This window comes from Euleptes europaea, chromosome 2 (genome assembly GCF_029931775.1).
Source record: "Euleptes europaea isolate rEulEur1 chromosome 2, rEulEur1.hap1, whole genome shotgun sequence".
In the NCBI taxonomy this organism is placed as follows: domain Eukaryota; kingdom Metazoa; phylum Chordata; class Lepidosauria; order Squamata; family Sphaerodactylidae; genus Euleptes; species Euleptes europaea.
In genome coordinates, this window is record NC_079313.1 from 106920252 (window position 1) to 106937972 (window position 17721).

At 45.4% G+C, this 17721-nt stretch overlaps 1 protein-coding gene and 1 pseudogene across 1 annotated transcript in view; both read left to right on the forward strand.

Annotated features, from left to right (window-relative positions):
• Nucleotides 1–17721, forward strand: part of RALY (RALY heterogeneous nuclear ribonucleoprotein) — a 307270-nt gene that overhangs the window by 213804 nt on the left and 75745 nt on the right. The gene's annotated exons all lie outside the window — the stretch shown is intronic.
• On the forward strand, nt 169–3010 carry LOC130473343 (MAD2L1-binding protein-like; annotated as a pseudogene).

Here is a 17721-nt window from a genome sequence, read left to right on the forward strand (position 1 = left end):
TTGTACTGGCTTGTCACATTTGTCCTTGGCCAAGAATGCTCAGGCTTGTATCTTTTTAAATGGGCTTGTAGGAGCTTTTAGAGCTTTACATTGAACAATTCTGCACATGTACAACATTAATACATTAGTTTATATGCCCTAATATGTCAAAGCCTGTAACACTGGGATATGAGGTTACTGCAGGTAACAGTGGTTAAAAAGAGGCTGTTGCTTTGACAGCTACCATGTTCCAACAGTTTGAGTGTTGGACTTTGGCTGGGGAGATCTGGATTCAAATTCCCACTCTGCAATAAAGCTCAACAAAACTTTGGGCATGTCACTCTCAGCCTATTCTACTTCACAGTGTTGTTGTGCAGGTAAAATGGGAGAGAAGAATTAATCATTCTCTTTGGAAGAAGGAGGAGGGTAGTGTTTCAGAGAGTTAAAGCTGGTGTGATGGAAGTCTGGATGCCTGTAGCATACACACTGATTTCTTTCTTTTTCTTTTGCTCCCTGGGCTTACACAACTGGTCTGCCCAATGTTGTCATAGGATTCACATGCATCTCACATCTCACATGCAGCATAGGGAAATTGATCTTACACTACTGGGGATGTATGTGAACAACAGGCGACTCTTTAACAAGGTGCTAACCTTCCACAGTCATAATAGAACTATGCAGGTGGTCTGTGGTCCTTAGCATTTGTGTGCGTAAAGTGCAGTCAAGTAACAGCCGACTCATGGCGACCCCATGGGGTTTTCAAGGCAAAAGATGTTCAGAGATGGTTTGCCAGTGCCTTCCTCTGCACAGCAACCCTGGTATTCCTTGGTGGTCTCCCATCCAAATACAAACCAGGGTCGACCCTGCTTAGATTGTGAGATGTGATTAGATCAGGCTAGCCCGGGCCATCCAAGTCAGGGGCTTTAGCATTTACCATGTTACAAAAATAATTTTATCACACAGCCATACCCAATCAGAAACAAGCAGTGGCAAAATTTTCCTCATTGCACATCACTAGTGTCTAGCTATTCATGGACCCACTACAATAAGTTCATTCATTTGTAGGACATTACATTATTACATTTTGATAGACCTAAGAGTTGTTTTACTAATGTTGCTTTTGGGGTTGTTTTTTTTAAATGCAGTGCTAAAAGCCCCGTGGCACAGAGTGGTAAGCTTCAGTACTGCAGTCAAAAGCTCTGCTCACAACCTGAGTTCGATCCCAACGGAAGTTGGTTTCAGGTAGCCGGCGCAAGGTTGACTCAGCCTTCCAACCTTTGGGTAAAATGAGTACCCAGCTCGCTGGGGGTAAAGGGAAGATGACTGGGGAAGGCACTGGCAAACCACCCTGCGAACAAAGTCTGCCTAGAAGATGTTGGGATGTGATGTCACCCCATGGGTCAGGAATGACCCGGTGCTTGCACAAGGGGCCTTTACCTTTTTATGGCTATCTGCAACTTTTGAAGAATGCTCTTGCTCTTTTGTAAACAAACAAAAAACAAAACAGTTGCAGTATTTCCATGCAAGTTCGCTTGCCTGTGTCCCTCTTGAATAAATCACTCAGTTAAAATGACATTAGAGCTCCCAGCACCTTAGTTCATTAACTAAAATCAAGTCAATAATGCTGCTGAGGGGAAGCAATCGCACCAAGGTGCCTGTGAGCACAAGATGGGCTTGCTGATGGGGATACAGCTTCATGTTTGCCTATTAGGATGTGCCTGATAAAGAATTACAGAGCCATTCCGGATAAATTAGTCATGGCCGGCCATTAGTGATAGTCCTCCTAGGCCTCTAATGAGCTGGATCCAAATCATTGCACCAAAGGTTTTTTTAAAAAAATGAGATTAATGCATGTAGCATTGTCCATTGCCAAGTATGTAATCATGCGCACCAGTGGAACCGTATATGACATTCTCTTTAATTGTTCATTCTTTTTCGAACATCCCTTTTGAGACTCTCTTGCCTCCGAAGAATTTACCCACCTCGACCCTCCCCCCTCCTTGCTAGCATAAGCTAAATGTTAGCCATAAAATTCCGAGTATGCAAGGGCTGCCAAAAGTGGCTTATCTGATTCAATTGACCTTTAAAATTTATTTTGCTTCTGTCGAAAAGCATGTTAGCCTACACAGGAGAGATTTCCAAGGTGATTAGGAGCAGAAACTGTAAAAAAAAAAAAAAAAAAAAAGACTACTTGTTGCATTTATCTGTACAGCATGAAGCTGATTCTCTCCTTGTTGAAAGAAAGAGAAGTATATGGAAAGGAACTGAATAAAGAGCTTAGAAGACGGTGTCCGAGAAGATACAGAAGATTCATGGGGCTCAATTTTTAGAGATTTTGGTGGTTTGCATGCAGAAGGTCCCAAATTCAATTCCCAGCCTCTCCAGTTAAAATAATTGGTGGTGTGAAAGGTGACTCCACCTGTGACTCCCATTATTGGGGGGGTGACACCTGTTTTCATTTCACTCCTCAAGTATGTCCTGTACCAGAGGCAGCAACTGGCCTTACCATATGAGCATCTCCCAGAGGGAGCTCCTGAAGCCCTTATGACAGGTAGAAGATGTGGGCAGAATAGACTCATCCTAGAGATCCAGACAAGAATAAGAAGAGTCAGCAAGTGCTTGGTAACCTGGAGAGAGTGTTCCAGCACCTGGAAATAATTTTCAATCTGACTTCTGCATGGGGACACTACTGTCAGCCCTAAACAACTCTAAGAGATCAAACTGCAGGAGATCTTGGCATGTGGCACCAAGGAGATCTTGTGGGTGGCAGCCTGTATGCGCAAGCTTTTCCATTCACTCTTCCTGGCAGATGTCTTCAGTGAGCTTCAATCTGTCTCCATGATGGGAGTCATTGTTATAGTCCAAGGGCACAGCAAGTGTGGTATTGACTGTTGCAGAACTAAACCGCGAAGTGCCATCTCAAAGGAGGAAGCTGACTGTCAACTTATCATGCAGTGATTGTGACGATGCAACCCTTTCTTCTTATCTATATGTTCCCAATTCAGTTCTGTTTCTTCCTTATGAGCAATGAACCCAAGAGCTTTTCATATTGCACCAGATTCTCTTTACTCATGACAGATTGTTTCTGCTAAAATGAACGCAGATTATTTTGCATCAATTACTCATATACTGTATAAGCAGGGTGCAAACCACATAAACCAGTGTGCCCAAAATGGTGGGGAAATGTGTGCACGGTGTGTACAAAGCATAAAAGAACCATCAACAACAGCTATTAAAACGAGGAGAATTGAACCCAGTAACAACGACGTTTGAAATCATGAAGAAATAAAAATAGCTGTATAAATTCTTCACTAGACATGCTCTTCTTTCTAAGGCTTAGATTTTTTTCTGAAATATTCATATACTCCTCCCCAGTACATTTGATTCAGCATACCAACAGAAATGGCTGGTGGGGAGCCTTGAGAGCAACTCATGGAGATGTTGTGGCTTTAGTTTCTGTTGGCAGATGCTATTAGTCATGCCTCTGGTTGAATGGGTGTGTGTGTGTAAAGTGCCATCAAGTCGCAGCTGACTCATGCTGACCCTATAGGGTTTTCAGGGCAAGAGACGAACAGAGGTGGTTTGCCAGTGCCTTCCTCTGCATAGCAACCCTTGTCTTTCTTGGTGGTCTCCCATCCAAATACCAATCAGGGCTGACCCGGCTTAGCTTCTGAGATCTGACAAGATCAGGCTAGCCTGGGCCAGTAGTTATGTATAATCAAATTTGTACAAACACATATATGTACAAGCTTTTCAAGAGAGACTGTGGTCAAAAAGAAACGAAGACAGAAGAGGGATAATGCAAAACTTTGGTTCAGACCAACTGTGCCAAAGAATATGTCTTGATTTCTACAAGGTTTTGCTGAAGGGGGAAAAAAGGAAGTAGAGTGCAAAACATGACTGATCATGAGATGCAATGCAGACTGCCTCTCCTTAGGTAAATGCCAGCAGCAGAATTTTCAGCGCATTGCTAATATGGGTATATGCTTAGTGCAGATCCAATAAAACAGGGTATTACACATTACATAGTCTGCAATCCTAAGAATACTTTCCTGGGAGTAATAAAATGGGACTGAGGCTAAGAAATAATGACTCCCCAATGGCAGCTGTTGTGTTAAAACTATAGAATATAAAGTCTTCATAGGATCTTACCTCAAGCAAACCACTGAACTCATGTAAAAAAAACCTGCCCCAAAACATAATATAATCTTTGTTCTGGAGTTATGTGAGTTAGTAGTCTATAATCCATGCTAAATGAAGGAAATGGATATGATTTATCACTTCAAGAAGTGAGCTCTTTGTTCTTATTTTTGACAGTTATTTTGAAGCGCATTATGCCATTTGCTTAATTTCCCCAAATGGATCATGTGGCGGATCTCAACTTTGCTTTGGTAGCATCAGCTGATGACTTTTATGTGTAGTACAGATCAACCTATTGCTTGGAGAAATGAGTCATTAGCCCCAAGTGGTAACGCTGTCACTGCTTCCTCCTCTGACAAAACAAAATCAGTTTGCTGAGGCCATGGAAGATGGAAGTATACTCACAGCTGTAGGGCAGTATTTAAAAGTGCCTCGCATCATGTGTCTACTCAGTCATGTGCAACTTCTCCACAACAGTGGCAGATGCCATGGGGAAATTCAGCTCTGATGTGGACATACTGCAATGCACATGGTAAGGCATACCACGATAGTTTCTATGCAGAAGTACATTCCATTAGATTCCATGACAAGGTTGTAATGTTTACATAAGCCCCAGGAAGGTCAATTGTTGAGTAAATGCACATAAATTTATGATGATAATTGAATATTGTTTGAGTCCAGTTATTCCATGGGTCCCTGCAGTCCCACCGTACTGTCCGTGAAAGGCTACCATTGAGAATTCAGTTCCCTCCATGACAGTAAGACAGGCAGCACCTGAGGCTGCAACAAGAAAGTATTCAGCAAGAATTGCCTTCCCTCCATTGCCTTGTGGCTTTTCAGGTCTGCTGTATCTACTAATACAAGGCCATCCATTTCTATAAACTTGCTGCATTCATAGAAGCACTAGATCCAAATCGATTGCAAGAAATTTCCATAGCATCCATAACTTCTTTGTCTCTTTGTCTCAGCCTCTGTAGTTCATACGCTATATTGTTATTTTTCTTTTTTATTGTTTGCCGTCAAGTCACATCTGACTTATGGTGACCTCTGGTGGGGTTTTCAAGGCAAGAGGCATTCAGAGGTGGTTTGCCATTGCCTACTTCCATGTTACGACCCTGATATTCCTTGGAGGTCTCCCATCCAAATACTAACCAGGGCTGACCCTGTTTAGCTTCTGAGATTTGTCGAGATCAGGCTAGCCTGGGCTATCAAGGTCAGGGCATAAGCTGTGTACCATACTTCAATCACCCATTGTCTATAACCCAGCAGTTCGCAGTGACATAGACCTTCCTCAGAAAGTGTGAATGGTTGTTAAGGGAGGTAGAAGCTTCTCCCTCATCCTTTCTAGATGGTTAGGCTGAAAATCAAGGGCTGCCCCTAAGTGCAGCTTGTGTTGATTCCTGGGTACCAGTGAGGCAACTGATCTTAAGTAGGCCTTTTTTTCCCCAGATCCTTCCCTAAGGATGTTAAATTATGCTCTTGGCCTATTTGACCTTTTCCCTTCCTTTTCCTTTTCTTTAGGGAACCAAACTTTAATTGGTTTCATCAACTGAAGCTTTAGTGGGTTAGGGGGGAATTATAATCAGTGACTGCAAATTTTAATTAATTGGGACTGAGAATTAAGGACACACATGTTTATTTTCTGAGACTGTTTTTGTTCTGTTATGTTGCTTTAAGAGGGAATGAAAAGAAAATATCAAAGACGGCCTTGCTTTCTATCAATGTGGAAGACACCTATATTGAGGTTTTAGAAATATGGAGATTATTTAATCAATTAATTAACCAGTGAATTGGTTAAAATGGCAGACAGCCCTACTTTTTCCTGATCTGTATGTCCACAGGGCATGACAGGATAAAATGTTGTAGCTAAACAGTGCTTAGACTGGGCACATAAACAAATGAAACTGCCATACCAGGTCAGACCATTGGCTTATCTAGGTCAGTGTTGACTACTTTTAATGGGTCTCCTATTTTTCTTCAGAAAGACTGGGTCCCTACATCTGCTACCAGCAATCATTTAACCTGAGATGCCAAAGAGTTAATAACTGTTGCTGAAACTGCTAATGATAAAGTTGACTCATTGAAGCCAATGGGACTCCTTTAAAGCATATGGTTCTGGCATTGTAGCCCAGGTATTTTCACTGCTAGTCTATATTCTAGGTAATTGCATCAGTACAATGTCTCTCTTTTCTTTGATAATGGAGCAGGTTCACCCCAGATATGATCAGCTTTGTTCCCTTTTGCTCTCTGCTTGTAGCACTATAATCTGAACCATATCGGCTAATGCATTCATACTGTGTACTGAACATCCTTCACTGCCATGTGGTGCTAATGGGATAACTTTCGAGTGTACCTTCAAAGCCTAGTGCCAGTAGTATAGTGACCATGCCATCTGCTTCCACCCATCGCCATTTCTCAAGATCAAGCACAGCGATCAAAGAAATGGACAACTGCTTGAGAAAGGGTAAGGAAAAGAGGATGCCAAAATTGAGAAGAAATTTTCAGAAGGTAAATGGTACACAACAGACACATTGTCATCCCCATACCCTTCCAATGATTGTCCTACAGACAGATTGTCCTCCAGAGCTCCAAGACCTGAGAATATGGCTTAGATGCAGTAATGCACAAGCAGAAACATAAATGAACTTATTTCAGTTCTCCTTCCACAAGATCTTGTTCAAAACCTAGCACTTTCCTCCTTATGTATTATAGTGTCCAGAAATTGGTTGCACAAGATCTTGCACAAGTGGAAATGCAAGCAAGGATCCATTAAGTTTGATTTACTTTAAGTAGCTCCCTCGGTCTTTTTCTTTCGTTTTCTCTTGCTCAAGAGAAAACGAGGTCTACCTCATACAGCAATTTTATGCTGGATCCAACCCTTGGTCGGTTCTGTTCAAGGCCATAGCTCAGCTATGAACCTTCATGTTGTTGTAAGTACAGAGCCCAGAGGTGCAACATGGAAGTTAAGCAATTTGCCCAGCTTCCCACATAAAAGGCCTTTGGCAGTTCTTGAATTATGTCAGCAGTCATCTCCAAATCCCATCCTCTGCCAGTGCTGTTTCTTTAATCAGCTGTTTCAAACCAAACACCTTGCAGGCACTATAAGCAAAACGAATTTGAAAACGTAGCATCTGCTCAATAGTGTACATTGCAAAGCCCATTTACGCACAATCGGCAGACTGATGCCATCGCAGGGGTTGGGGGATTTAGTTGAATGCTTGTTAGAAAAGATTGAGGAAGTGTTTATTTTCCACCTGAGTTGTGAAATGGTTCATGTGGGAGAAATCTCATAAATTATCAAAAGTACCTCCAAGGAAATTATCAGTCAGGGTGGCAATTTGCATCTGAAAGACATACAAAGAGAGAGAGAAGATGAATAATTCTAATTGGCTTGGGTCCACCAGACATTTTCCATGGATGGCATGGATTTCCATCGGCAGAGCATGGCTCACTTGCTTCCTCACTCCTGCTGCAACCCCAAATACTTTTATGAAATGCTGCACATGGGGGCCTGGGAGTGTGAGCTAGGAAGGGGAAACTGGCAGAAATCTCTTTCCCTTTGATCCATGGAAGTCCTCTTCTGGATCCAACCCACTATCTTAAGTTCACAACAGTATATTTTCAGACACTTGGAGAAGTACACTTAGTAATAGAGAGAAAGGGCTGACTCTGCAAGTTTTGAAATTGTAGGAGTATTATTATCAGCCATGAAAACAGTACTTCTGGCATGCCCTTACCTATCCCAAATAAATGGAGAAGCTTTGCAGGACAGATAAAACACATGCCTTGCAATATTTGCCCAATTTATTTATTTATTTTGCTCTCATTATTTCCTTTCCCCCTACATTGATTCAATAAATTTTGCTCAGTACATAGATGTCTTATGGCTGCAATTTTTGCTTTACATTTCAGGTAACTTACAAAGCTCTCAGTCGTTCAGTCATTCTTTGTCTCCTTGATTTCCATTATGTTTTGTTCTCTACTATACATTTTTTCTACCTTTATTCCTGTTCTATAAACATCTTCCTTTTTCTCTTTCTTCTCTCTATAACAGAAACGCCTTTGACCTAATATTAGTGACTAACTCTTTCCTCTTTTTATGAAAACTGAGCTCTTTTGAACTTTTTCCTGCTAAAAATTGTTATTTCTCTTCTTTCCTATTACCTGTTGTGTCCTACTCTCATTAGTCCCTCTCCTATTGCATTATTTTAATATCTCCCTGTTTCCATCCTTTCCCTCTTCCTTCCTTCCCTCCTTCCTTCCTTTCACTTTAGGGAAGAATTTTTAATAGCTATATCTAATTCTCAACACAGCCTTAGATGTAGATTGTGAAATCTACACTGTAGGGCCATGTACAGACAAGTTAGATGCTTCTACAAATGTGAGACAACATTCTGAAAATGAAACAGAGAGAATTTTTAAAAGTTTAAAGATATTTACAGGGAGCAAAAGCTAAGATTTCACAATGTTACTTTATGAAATTTTGTCTGCCATTTTAGGGAAAAGATCAATTTTGAGGGTTGCTTAGGAACTTCATCCACAGGCAAAGGCAGCAGGAAGACACCACAGCTGGAACAGCCAGGAGCCAGACTCACCATTGCAAAAGCAATTATGGTGGAGAGGGGAGGAGATGGTAGGGAGGGTGGCAGGGGCCTCACTGCTGCTGGGTAAGCCAAAGAGGCATCACTGGCACTGTGAGCATGCAGGGAAGGCAGGAATGGGAGAGGCAGCAGTAAGGAAAGGAAGGAAAGAGAAGGAGGAGGAGAAGTCAGTGGCAAGAGGGCAAGGGAAGAAAGTCAGAGGGACAGAAAGAAGCTGCAAGCGGAGTTTGAAGGTGGACACTGTCACTGCTGCTTTCTCCTTCATTCCTTCCCAAACCCTTCCCCCACCCCTGCCAACACATGCGAGAAGGTCGGCAGGTGGCACTGGGATTTGACAAGCAAGATAAAAGGATGAGATTTCCCTCTCAGGTCCCATGCTTGTCTGTTATCAAACAGAACCTAGTGTGTAATAATAATAAACTATATGCCATGGTTCCTCAGAAAAGGATGCAGAACTTCAGCTGAACCTCCATTATGAAATGGAGAGAATCCCAATTTTAGAATTCCAGAATTAGGGATTATTTTTAATTTTTCATCCATGCTATTTCAACTCAAAAATCGTTTTGATTTCACATATCCCTTGTCTGAATCAAACACATGATTCTTCATTTCTGCACCATTTTTGTTTCTTCAACTACCTTTCTACTGGTGGAATATGGATCTTGCATTACAGGCAGTCTCTATTAGCAGAACCTTGTGTCCAGCCCTGTATATATATAAATACCACCTGAATAGTGTATTTCTAGATGAGCAAAAGACTACTTTGAACAGTTCTGCAATTCCAGTTTATGGAAATGATTGCACTACACAAGAGCCAAAAGTTGTCTGTCCATCTTCTGAGAGCAATACTGAGATCTTCTGGCATTCCAGAGAGAAAGCAATGGGGACTGAAAAGTTATTTAAAAGATTGCTGTCTTTACTGTTAAACAAATATTTTGCAAGTTGCATTTGTTTGTAAATCTCCTTGAGCTCTCTTTAGGGGAATAACTAGTACTAGAAATTTTAATACAATATATTAATATGCATGTGTGATTTTATAATGGTGTGCCAGTCTCTGTATTATTTATGACCGTGGAGTTCAAAATTTCTATACTTTTCACATCTGCCATAGGATTCGTGTGCATTTGCGGAGGATTCTGGGACAAGTTATGGGAGATACTTTCAATTTGCCCAAGGCAGTCAGGAAAGTCTTCTGGGTCTCACCACCCCTCTGACCCATTTGGGCATGGAGAATATCATAGAAGATGAGTAGTCCAAGGAAGAGGACAAACTGCCTTGGTGCCAGCTACTGCTAGCATCCCCACATTCCAACCAATTATTTCACATGGGTATTAGGTGCTACATGCTCCAAATCTGGCTGAAATAAATGTATCCACAGCCTAACAATGGCAGGCGTGTTATTCTTCCAGCATGAGTGTATGTTTGAGGAGCTGGTGTTTCCTCCATACAAACAAGGAGGGCTAGACTAAGAAGTGTGGCTCCCAGCAATGCCTCACCTGAGTAGGCTTACCAAGCTCAAGGTGGGGCCTGGAGTTCTAGAATTTTATCTGATCTCCAGACTGCAGAGATCAGTTCACCTGGAGAAAATGACCACTTCAGAAAATAAACTCTATAGTATACAGGGCCAGGTTTGGGGGGAGGGGCAGGCAGGGAATGCCCAGATGCCCATCGCTGCCCACCACCAGTCCCCCTTCCTACTCACCCACATGTTCCTATTTACCTGTGTATCCTTCCCCCACCTTTTCATGACATCTCCCACTACCCAAAGCAGCCCATACTACCTGCATACCCTTTACCCAACAACACAGGTTGTGGGGGAAGCTGGGAGTGCTGCTGCTGTGGCCACTGTGCACCCTATGCATGCCCTTCCCTGGAAGCATTGAACTGCCCATGCAGCCAGAAGCCATGACAGATGGAGCACTCATGGGTGGGCAACAACCGAAGTGCATGGATGGGAGGGTCGACTACAGTGGATCTTGCCAGAAGCTCTAGGACCCAGTGCCTGCTCTTCTCAGGGTATGCTGACTCCAGTCCTGATAGTGTACCACAGAGCCTAGATGAAACAGAAGTCCTACAGTGGCTACAGAGGGCAGAAGCTCTAAGACTTCCACTTCTTCTATTAAATACTATACCAATTCTATTGTATAGCATGGGGACTAGGAGAAACTGAATGTCAGTTGACACTAAAGGCCAGAGGGCCAGTTGGGGATTGAGAGAGGGTAATCTGAAACCTCTGGACATAGGGGGTTTGAGATTAAATGAGACATCCTGACTAGGGCTGTCGATTCGGTTCGTCCCGAACCGAAAAACAGCCAAATTTCCCCCGATTCGGCAGTTTTCAGTTCAGATGGAGCCAAATTTTTTAAAAGGTGGGGAAACGATGAGCCGAATACGGCAAGTTTGGGGCTTGCCAAATAAATTCGGCAAATTCAGGGGCTCAGAATCAGCAGCATAACTGTCAGTTAGTAAGCAGCATTCTCCCGCGGCCAATGGTGGCCAAGCTGGGTCTTCTCCTGGCCAATCAGAGCAGGGATTCTCACTTTTGAAATGGCCAGGAGAAGAGTCTAAAAACTCCCGTCCCTCCCCTCCCGTCCCAACTGTATTCATTGCCTTCCAATTTGGTGGTGCAGCTGCTGAGAGATCCAATTCCTGACTGGGCCGAGCTGCTGGTGCTTACCGGAATAGGATTGGATTTACTTCTCCTCTGTGCTCCTGCTGGAAGACATCCACACAGTTTGATTTTGGGTTTGTTTCTCTATACCTTTTCTCCTGTGCATGTGGGGGGGGGGGAAGCAGAGTCTGTGTGTGAGAGGGGGGAGCAGTTTCTGTGGGTCGGTGGGGAAGCCAAAGGGGGCTTTCACCTGTTCTGCCGAGGGGGGTGTGCCCGCTCGCCTCTGTGGGAGTGTGTGTTCTGCTTTTAAAGTTTAAAGTTGAGTCTGTGCAGCGGCTAGCAAGTCTTTCTCCGCTCAGCACCCAGGCTGCGCCTCCTCCTCCTTGGTTTTTTTCCTGTTTGGGGTTGAGCCGAGCCTTACTGGTTTGAGGGGGGGCTTCGCCTGTTCTGCAGAGGGGGTGCGCCCGCTTGCCTCTGCGGGAGTGTGTGTTCTGCTTTTAAAGTTTTAAAGTTTAAAGTTGAGTCTGTGAGGCGGCTAGCGAGTCTCTCTCCGCTCGGCACCTGGGCCGCGCCTCCTCCTCCTTGGTTTTTTTCCCGTTTGGGGTTGAGCCGAGCCGCACTGGTTTGAGGGGGGCTTCGCCCGTTCTGTAGAGGGTGTGTGCCCGCTTGCCTCTGCGGGAGTGTGTGCTGTGCTCTGCTTTTGTTTTTTGCCCCTAGCCTGGGGTTGAGTGCGACGGTGTGGCTTGCGTGAGTCTCTCCCCAGCTCTGCTCAGCACCCGCACCTCCTCCTCATTTTTTCCCCCGCTTGGGGCCAAGCCGTACTGGTTTGAGGGGGGGCTTTGCCCGTTCTGTAGAGGGTATGTGCCCGCTCGCCTCTGCGGGAGTGTGTGCTGTGCTCTGCTTTTGTTTTTTGCCCCTAGCCTCGGGTTGAGTGCGACGGTGCGGCTTGCGTGAGTCTCTCCCTGGCGCCGCTCCGCACCTGTGCCTCCTCTTCCTTGTTTTTTTCCTTGTTTGGGGCCGAGCCGTACTGGTTTGAGAGGGGGGGTTTCACCCGTTCTGCCTGGGGCTGTGTGTGCCCGTTTGTGTCTCTCTCTCCCTAGTTGGGGGGGGCTTCAGTTGTGTGTCTTCAGGTTTTCCCTCATTCATAAGATCGGTTAGGTCAGGGGTCGGCAAACTCATTAGTCAAAAGAGCCACATATCAACAGTACAACGATTGAGATTTCTTTTGAGAGCCAAATTACTTAAACTATATAAGTAGGTACACTGTTTATTAACTTAATAAACTTTAATTAAAGTTTTAAGTCTTAATTAAACTATAGGTACACTGAATAAAACTTGATATCATACTTAATGTGTGTGTGTGTGTGTGTGTAAAATGCCGTCAAGTTGCAGCCGACTTATGGCGACCCCTTTTTGGGGTTTTCATGGCAACAGACTAACAGAGGAGGTTTGCCAGTGCCTTCCTCTGCACAGCAACCCTGGTATTCCTTGGTGGTCTCCCATCCAAATACTAACCAGGGCTGACCCTCCTTAGCTTCTGAGATCTGACGAGATCAGGCTAGCCTGGGCCATCCAGGTCAGGGCATCATACTTAATAGTGATCTTATTTATTGATAAAAATTAAATTGTAAGTCCCTGCCATTTCCCCCTCCCCGTCCGGAGTCCTCGTCTGGAGGCGTGATCTACCGCCATAAAAGCCTATTGGTGGACCCGGCCTCCGGCTGAGTCCCATTGGGAGGCCAGGTCTACCCATTGGCTTTCTTGACAGTAGACCTTGTCTCCGGAGGCCCATAGAAGTCAATTGGTAGACCTGGCCTCTGAAGGGCGACTTTTTCCCCCTCCTCGGAGTCCAGGTCTACCGCCAAGAAAGCCAGTGGGTACACATGGCCTCCCAATGGGACTCAGCCGGAGGCCAGGTCTACCAAAGGAAGCCCGCCCTGCTCAACAGCTGATAGGTGGGGGGGCCAGGAACCGCCGAGCCGCCCACCCAGCAATCGCGTGGCTAGAGGGGAGGGGAGGCTTTAGCCTCCCAACCATTGAGGGCAAGGGAAAGGGGGACCCGGCCATTCTCCACGGCAGGGGGGGGAGACAGCGCACCCTCTCTCTCTCTCTCTCTCTCAGGCTCGCTGGCTCCGCAGCCCGGCTGCCGGCATGAGCAGCCGCAAGAGTAGGGGTTCTGAACTAAGTTCGGAGAGCCGCACTCAATGGCCCAAAGAGCCGCATGCGGCTCTAGAGCCGCAGTTTTGAGACCCCTGGGTTAGGTCTATTTTGATGCTCGCTCAAAACTGGTTTTCAAATTGTGACTTAAACAATGCATTAGCCCAATCCCGAGACTCCCGACTCCTGAGTCCGATGCAAAAGGGGAAATTCCACCCCACCTGCTCCTTATGCACAGCTAGCGTGCCTCTGTCCCTTTCCATGGTTTGCAAACTCCCACGTGTTGCTTTGCATGGTTTTACAAACTCTGAGTCCAAACGGTCTATTTATTTCTATTCATTCCAATGGGCGGAGGAGGGGACCCGGGCCCCATAACTCACGACCCCCTGCCCCAATTGTCTCCAACTTGGGGTTCTTGCAAGAAGGGTCCCCTCAAGCTACGCTGAAAGTTTGGGGCCTCTACCTCCAAAAATGCCCCCCCGGAGCCAGTGGCGTAGCGTGGGTTGTCAGCACCCGGGGCAAGGCAAGTAATTTGCGCCCCCTAACCCGTGGATTTTAGCACTCGAGTCTCTTCCACTAGATTAGTTAAAGAAACCCTTACCCCCTAAGCACATGTATTGTTTGTGCTGATGTAATTAAAGTAAAATGACTGAACCTGGGGCCTTCGGTATACCAAGCAGCTGTGGGACTTGCAAATACCTCTGTACTTAATAATTTGTGTTTAAGAGGTGTTTGGAAGATGCAATACAAACCTTATGCCTGCTTGTCTTTGGGCCATACTCCTCCTGTGTTGTTTAGGTGGAAAGCAGCCACTGGCTTCCTTTTGGGACTTCATGTACCCCCCCCCATTCATTTTCATATGCCCAAAACATATATTTACTGTTTACTGATATGATGCTTGCTATACACCTCTGTGCACATCCTGGCCACAGGAGGCAAAGATGTATAGTAAATTGGCCCATGCTGCAAAACTAAATTAACTGTATACAATTCAAATTCACCAATTAGTAATAAGTGGAAGATGAGTTTGAAAAAGAAAAGTCCAGGAGGCAATTCTCACTAAGCATCAAATTCTAATCCACAAGTGGTTTCTCTAACAATGTGTGTGTGTGTGTGTAAAGTGCCGTCAAGTCGCAGCCGACTTATGGCAACCCAGAGGCCACTTACCGGCATCATCTTCGCCCCGAACCGCATTGAGGCGGGTGGCGCCGGCTCCCACCACCCGGGACCGAGGCGGAGACCAACGGCCGAGGCCTGGAGGAGTGCGGCGGCCTCGCGTGCCCAGGAACCTGTTGCAGGCGGCGCTCCCGGGCCGGTGGGACGGCCCTCGTGGGACCGGCGCCTCTCTCAGGGCCCAGCGCCGCCCCGCGCCCTTCAGCTTTGTCTCGCCTTCGCCCCCCACCCCTCCTTCCCCGCCGCCTCTGCTCGCCACAAACAAGACGGCCGCCGCCCTCCAGCCTCCTCTGAAACTCCCCCCCCCTTCCGCTGGCCCGGCAGGGAGGAGCTGCTGAGTCCCACCCCCAAGGTGGGCTGGGCCGGGTGAGGCCGACGCTGTGGGCTCCGCCGTGCGGCCCTGCCTCAGCGGCGAGGGGGAGGGAGATTAATGCCTGAGGCGGCCCTGCCGTGAGTTGGGGAGTGGGGCCGCGGCTTTCCCGCCCCCTGGAGGCCTGCTGAGAGTTTGAAAATGTTATACAAAAAACACCGCTTTGAAAGGGTTTTTTGGATACCGCGGCTTATGAATGGTTGGAAGACGTCTTCACTGCAGTGAGAGAGAGTGAGTGAGTGAGCCAGGCAGGGGCAGAGAGCTGCGAGTGCGCCCCCCCAGATGTTGCGCCCGGTGCGGCCGGCCCCCCCTGCACCCCCCACGCTACGCCACTGCCCGGAGCCGCGGAAAGCTGTGAATGTGTTTGTGATGGCTTTATCGCAATAGGCAGATGGGGGGACTCCTTCCGGGCCCCATAACTTGAGATGCCCTGCCCCAATCGTCACCAAAATTGGGGGTTCTTGCAAGAAGGGTCCCCTCAAGCTACGCTGAAAGTTTGGGACCTCTACCTCCCATTGGCCCCCCTCCGGGAGCCGCGGAAAGGCGCGAATGTGTTTTTAATGGCTTTAAACTGCCAAATTTTCCCCCAAACTCCGAATCTCGTGCCGAATTGCATGGATCCAAATCGGGGGAGTTCGGACTTCGGCATTTCCCAAATCAAAAGGGGCCAAATTTTGCCGAATATGAATTTTACTGATTTTTTTTTCAACAGCCCTAATCCTGACAGAAATGTCATTCAAAAGGACATGTGGGATAGGGTGGAAAGGGAAAGTTCTGCGGGAAAGAGAGAGAGTGAGAGAGAGAACTTGGTGTCATCGCATATAGGTATGCTGAAAGCCACTGGATTTGATGAGGTCACTGAGGCACAGAGCATATAGGAAGAGTATCAAAGAGCCAAAAATAGATTCCTGAGCAAGCCCAATGGAGATGGGGGAAAGGAAAGGAATGATTTAGCTCTGCAGAGCAGTTGAACAAATGAAGTGACTTGTCAGGCAGGGAAAGAACCAGCAGAGGTCAGAGTCTCAGTCATCACACTATACAAGAATAATAGATTTCCCACTTTTTTAAAACACGCAAAATGGCCACAAAGCAAAACAGGAAAGCATGGATGATGTCACTAGGGCAAAGTACGTCTGTTTGACTCTTTCTTCTTATACCATTTTCCCTATATACCTCATCTCTGCTATTTCTGCAGTGTTTCTTCAAAACACTGTTCCGGATAAGGATTTGGAAATCCTGTTAGGACTGATCATCTGTGCTTGCATCTGTGTTGCTGCATATTGGAAGAAAATAAACCCTCTATCAATGGATTGCTATAAATATATATGGGACTGCAATAATGTCCAAATTAACATATGATGGTAAAATAAGATTCACCTCAGAAATCATTATAAATTTATTAAGAAATAGGCATTTTTGTAATGTACTGGAATGACAAATTTAAGGGTAATATTCAGTCACCAAGGAGGACTCTGCAGAGGAAGGCAATGGCAAATCACCTCTACTTCTTTTGCCTTGAAAGCCCCTTGCTGGGGTCATCATAAGTCAGCTGTGTCTTGACAGCGTTTTACACACATAGATAGAGGAAAGCTTCAACTGTACTATTGTTAAATATCTTATTAACCTAGATATATAAATAATTGTATCAAAAAAGGGATCTCAAAAACATCATATGTCATTGCACTCCCATAGACAACACTGTTTAAGATATAGTTACATATAGTTAATTATATCAAGTAAGTTCCATAACGGTTCTAAGATAAGGACAAGGAATCAAAAATATTGTTGGTTGTACTTACTATATGACTGGATTTTTTATGTACTGCTTTGGGGATTATAAAATAGTAATCAGAGGGGATAAATATTATTTTTATTGGTTAGATAAATTTATATGACTACTAGTGATATACAGGTTGAGCATCCCTAATCTGAAATTCTGAAATCCGAAATGCTCCAAAATCCAAAACTTTTTGAGAGCCAACGTGATGGCACAAGTGGAAAATTCCACACCTGACCTTTGTCTAGGCCTTTTTCCTCAGGATGGTGCCTGTGAGGGGGTGAGAAAAAGCATAACAGGGCCTGTGTCACTCTTTGGTTCTAACTTGCCTTCGTGATCTGGACCAGCATTCTGATTTATTATTTGCCGGGAGGACTTGGTGTCATGCTCCAGGGCTGAATCAGCGCTTCTGTGGCTCCGCATCGAGCAAGAAAGAAGCCGCGCATATGAGGAAAGGAAAGCGGCTTCCTCGTGAGGTGGCCGGGTGTCGCGGTTTAAGCAGCTTAGGCTGGGTGATCGTTCTTTTCTCGGGGGAGAACTTCCTGTGGTTGCCATGGAGACTGAAAGGTCCCATCTATCGCTCTCGCCAGGAAAGTGACATCCACAAGGGTGAGCAGTTGGCAAACAGTTGTTTGGGGGGATTACCTCCATTCTTCTTCCAGCCCCCACCCCAAGATATCTCATTATTCCAAAATCTGAAAAAATCCAAAAATCTGGTCCCAAACATTTCAGATAAGGGATACTCAACCTGTAGTTTTCTTTCTGCTTTAAGAAAATAAAACGTAAATCACCTCTGCAAAGCTATTTACTTTGTGGTAGAAAACAGAAAAAGAAAATAGTTAGAAAGGAAAGGGTAATTCCATTAAAGATGGAAGAGGAGATAGAAAGAAATATGGAGCCAGGAAATGGCGAT